Genomic DNA, 5,302 nt, shown 5'->3' with positions numbered 1-5,302 from the left:
TTCTGACTATCTGATAAAATAGATACAATTTCCCTGAATAAGAGATCGTCACAAAAGTTATTTTTTTCGATCACTTTATAAAATGCCACTTATTTTCCAAAAAATAGAATCTAAATTCCGAAAATACAATCTTTCAGTGTTTCTGTGTTTGGTTTATTTACACTAAATCTGGATGAAGACCTGTCTACCGTTCCGCCAAATGCGTATTTGTTACGATATACTAAATTGCACGAAATAAAAATAGGAGGCCTAATACAGTTTTGACACTCCAAGCTAAGCATTTCTAATCGTTTTTTTTTTTATTATCGAAAGGACTAGGCTATAGGCATACACGTCTCGTGGGAAACAAAGAAAAAGTTAATCTTGATAATATTGTAGCCTAAATAAAATGACAAAAAAAAAACAACAAAACAACTATAGCCTAATCTAAAATGAAATAGATCTAGAGCTAGATTTTCTTGGACGAATGATATAAAATAAGTATAAATAAGTCATATGAATCTGATAGATCTAAAACAAATACTGATAGTCATTCATTAATTAATTATTAGAATTACTTGACTACCAACTGGGTATTTTTATTGCCAAAATACAATGTATTTTATGTGCATTTATTAAAAACAACAACCAAAAATTAAGCGTTTGACGCAACTAGATCTAATATAAGTAATATATAGATTCTAGTTCTAGATCCAGAAAGCTACTTCTCTAATTCAGTTTTCTAGTTTAATTCTAGTTAGATCTAGATGTCTAGACCACTAGATCTAAATCTAGCCAGGGTTTTTGTCATGGAATAGATTTATAAAACTTCAGCCACCTACTGATCACGATATGACAGATAGGCCTACTCTCTCTACTTCTACTACTAGACTCTTCTCTAGATCTAGAATCTAGTACTAGTAGATCACTACATTTGACTAGATGATTACTAGATCACAGTAAAATTCAATGTGTACTTCCGACTTTAGCTCAACAAACAAGTCTACTCCAAAGTATAGGTCTACTAGTAAAGTCACAAAGTGTAAAGGATCATTATATATTCACATAAAAAAAATTATAGGCCTAAAATGAATCGAATAATCAGTCACTAATTTGACTAATCAGTAATCTAAATTGTTTTTTTTTTAAATGGCAAGTGTTAATATGACTTCTGACTGTAAACCAGTTGCAGAAAGAAAAATTTCACTCAAGATCTATGTGAACTCTGCTTGAAAATTAATTAATTAATTAATTTTGAAATTAATTAAAAAAAAATTATGGTTCTTTAGTCAATGGAATGATAGCAGCAATTATTTAACAATTTCATGATTATCCATTCATTTCAATATACTTATAACTGAAAAATAATTCATAAGGTTTAGATACAACCATTTGAAATAATGATTATAATTTTTTTCTTAATTTGCTTAATTCAAATCTAATATAAACAAGATTTCCTCTGTCAAGAAACTTATGAGGGAACAACATGCATGTTCTTCTCAGTAAGTTTTGCAAAGGGAATTAAGAATATTTAATTGATGTTGCTTTTTTTTTTGCCAACATTTTAAACCTTTGCACCAGGTTTTAGTTTTAAGGAGAATGCACCATATTTTATATGTTTACTTTTGTTAGATTCTTATTTTAATTTTAAAAAAGTAAAATTTCCCTTACCACTCATCCACTGCACTCCCTCTTGTTTTAATGGGGCTCAGATTAATAGTTTTCAAGTACAATATCAAACAGATTTAAAGAAATACTAAATCCAAACCTGTTGGCTGAATGACAGGATATACATAAATATGTATACAGCTTACAGTATAATATATATATCTTAAATTAAAATTGGTCCAAGACTTTTATTTTGCAACATGATGGGATTTTCCTTTCTGGTGGTGCTATGCAGGAGTCCAAGAATCTCATCTTTTCTCATAACAGAAAGTTATCTAGTTATAAAAATAAATAAAAGGATTTTTAAAAAAATTAAAAAATATGTGTGACCTATGTGTTGACCATGCTAAACGTATATATGTTATTAATTATAGTTATATAATTTTGCCATTCTAAAAATAGTCTGTACCTAAAAGGAGCTACTGCGTTAATGTGTAGACATGGCCCTGACCTTAATAGTTATGAATTATTACTATAGGTGAAGGCAGATGTTCAGTTAATTTGATGCACATTGAACTAATCTAAAAGCAACTATAACATATATTATGATTTACATTTTCATGGAAAACTAGTTTTTCAAAAATACAAGTACTTCAGCTTATGAGAAAAGTACATGGGAAAAATTGCAGTACCTTACCTTTAAGAGGTGCAACCCATCATTGACTTTTCAGGAATGCATGCCTTTTTCTTGCATTTCCAAACATAACTGTAATTATACAATTAGGCATATTGGTTAATTTCTTTTGAAAACATTACAATTAAAAAATAATATTATTAAATTGAAAACGTTGTATCAAACATACAAATTATTAGACAATTTTGCCTAATTTCATCTAACAGTTTATTGTAAAGGAATGGCCTGCACAACAGCCAAGGTATATTAGGCATTCATGAAAGATGAATGTGCTTACGAGTGTTATAAATAAAAAAAAAAAAACTTAGAGAAAAATGTTAAATTCCATCCCAGATATTTGGATGTTGCTTGACCATGAAAATCACACAATTCATAAAACATCTATTAGATAACTAAAATAAAAATTGTATAGTAGTACTTACATTAAATATTGAATGGATGCCCAGAGAGTAGAAATAGTATAAGTATGATCCTTGAGCCATTCTGGTACATCATCAGGACTGGTTGCCATGGTTCTACTTGTTAATAACTGAAACATTACAAACATTTTTTTTTATTTATAATTTATCACAGACTAGAATAGAAATGTTGCCAGGAAAAATACCAATGGTTAGAATACACCTGATGCTACTTTTGTAGCCTTATTACTGGTTAAAATGTACCTAAACTTCATTAACTAAATCTGATAAGAAACATATATGTATCACACAAGTCCAAGTTTATCAGAGTGTCAGCAAATAATTAACTAGATATGTGAGTTTTATATTAAAGTACTGAATTTCAGGGGATAGATCCAACTTGACACCACATCATTTATTATTTCATGAACTCATGGGTCTAGGTATGGCATGGAATGGAAATTAATATATATGGGGTGTAGGCAAGGCATGGATTATAAATTGTCTTGTATAGATTAGATTGGGTAAAACTGCCAATCGAAGGTAACTTTTACTGATAGATCTGGATCAATTATAAATTTATGGGACCTAGGCCTGCATAAATTTTATCTTTTATTTATATATTTTATGTACATATATAACTAGTCTAGAATCTATAATTATATCTTAATAATAATTTTTGTAGATAGTGTCATATAATATCTAACATATTAAGTATAGATCAGTAGATTTAGAATTTTAGCTAGTGGAATATTTTATCCTAATCTGAACTGGATCTATATATCTAGAATTTAGATCAGTAGATTTAGTATTTTAGGTAGTAAAAACTTTTATACTCTAAATCTAAACTGGATCTAGATCTAATTATTCTAGAAGCTTAGATCTAGAAGACTAGTTGTCAAGATTTGACTACACTATGGCTAATGCACTAGCTAAGTAGGCCTACTAGATAGATCAAGAGACAGAGTACTAATAGACTCGTCTTGCCTCGTTGGGCCTCTCAAATCAGCTATAGACTTTAGAGACAATTTAGGAAGGTGAATATCGATCCAATTCAAAGATCTACAATCTACATGTTAGAGTCTAGCTAGAGATGCTAGATCTAGTCTAGAAGGCTTATCAATAAAAAATAAAATCAATCATTTCTAAAGTTTGTAAAATTATATGTAGATCTAATCTATCTATTTATAATAAAAATCTATGTCTACTTTTTAAATATTTAAAATGATATGGCTGGTGATATTAATTATTTTAATTGAGACATTGACATACTGTCACATACAAAGTAACAAAATAATTAGATCTTATACTAACTCATAGACTCATACCATATTGTATTAAACCTTCAAGTTTACGTTCCACTACCTTGACTTGACTATATTGACTAAATAAAGGGCACTATGATTATAGATGTAGATTATTATCTATGATGATGATGTTTATCAACTGGTAGATCTATAAGTAGTATCGTCACTTTAAGTATAATCAGTATAACTACTGCTGCATTCGTTTCATTCACTGTCTGTATCAAATATCATGTGAATGACTGAATGTGATGTGAAAGTGAAGTCTAGATTTAGAATAATTTAGATAGAATTGATAGATTATAGAATATAGATCTACTATTTAAAAGTATTAACTATACTAACTATAGTGTCTATACTATAGTATAGCCAGTATGACTCGTATGAGTATACTCATATACTGTAAAAGTGTATAATAGTAAGTATAGCTATAGACAGACTAGATCATAGATGATCGATAGATCTAGAATCTAGACTAGAGTCACTAGATTTGACTAAATCTATAAATATTCATATATGATATTGACAATTATTGATCTCATGTATGGTCTAGATCTAGATAAAATAGAGTGGATCTCATGACTGTCTATATTAGATCTATTGATTTTTTTTTAAAACGTTAAATAAATCTAGACCTTAGTCTTTAACTTTAGTCTAGGCCTAGGTGTTGTAGATCTATATTATTCTAGATATTATACAAGAGATCTAGATCAATATAAGTTCGGTTTTTTAAAAATTCGCATTCGAAATTTTAAATACCCAGATTTAAGTATTTATATACCCATATTGGTAGGTCCGAGTTAATCATTTATTAGATCTATTAAAGCATGTCTATATAAAAGATTATTATTTTAAAAATATATTATTATATAAAAGATATAGTTATGAATATTTACTTTAAAAAATTAAAGAAAATGAATTTTTCACTTCTGCCAATTAACACTCTGGCTAGCAAAAAGGATGACTCCTCAATACTGTGAAAAGACGATAACTGCATGAGTTGGTTTAGAATTGTATTTTGTAAGACTAATTTTCAAAACATATCCTTCATGAGAGAGAACGAAAAAAGGTTTAAAAAAAAAAAGCTGGCTGGACTACGCAAATAATGGACCAGCCTCTCTCTCTTGATATCTTGTTAAGAACATTGGTGACCGGGAAAAGTGGATGGTTTGGTTGCGCGGGACAGATGATAAAAATGACATGTACATAAAAAAAATCCAGATTTTGTGTAAAATACCCAAATGAGGAAGTACTGGAAACACCTATTTTAATGAAGTGGCCTTAAAAAAAAATCTTTTGTGACGATCCATTATTCAGGG

At 28.9% G+C, this 5,302-nt stretch overlaps 1 long non-coding RNA gene across 2 annotated transcripts; it reads right to left on the bottom strand.

The window, feature by feature from the left end:
- Positions 1-1,214: 1,214 nt before the first annotated feature.
- Positions 1,215-4,992, bottom strand: LOC129922366 (uncharacterized). Of its 2 annotated transcripts, XR_008774377.1 has the most exons (4): positions 4,619-4,992; positions 2,704-2,810; positions 2,285-2,353; positions 1,215-1,922 (listed from the first exon to the last, which is right to left on the bottom strand). It is a non-coding gene; the product is annotated as an uncharacterized LOC129922366 (long non-coding RNA). The 2 variants fall into 2 exon arrangements; XR_008774376.1 differs by lacking the exon at positions 4,619-4,992 and having other exon boundaries at positions 1,219-1,922; positions 2,704-3,361.
- Positions 4,993-5,302: the final 310 nt, after the last annotated feature.

The sequence above is a fragment of the Biomphalaria glabrata genome, chromosome 13 (genome assembly GCF_947242115.1).
Source record: "Biomphalaria glabrata chromosome 13, xgBioGlab47.1, whole genome shotgun sequence".
In the NCBI taxonomy this organism is placed as follows: Eukaryota; Metazoa; Mollusca; class Gastropoda; family Planorbidae; genus Biomphalaria; species Biomphalaria glabrata.
The sequence above is the reverse complement of the archived record's forward strand: the minus strand, read 5'-3'. Positions and strand labels throughout refer to the sequence as shown.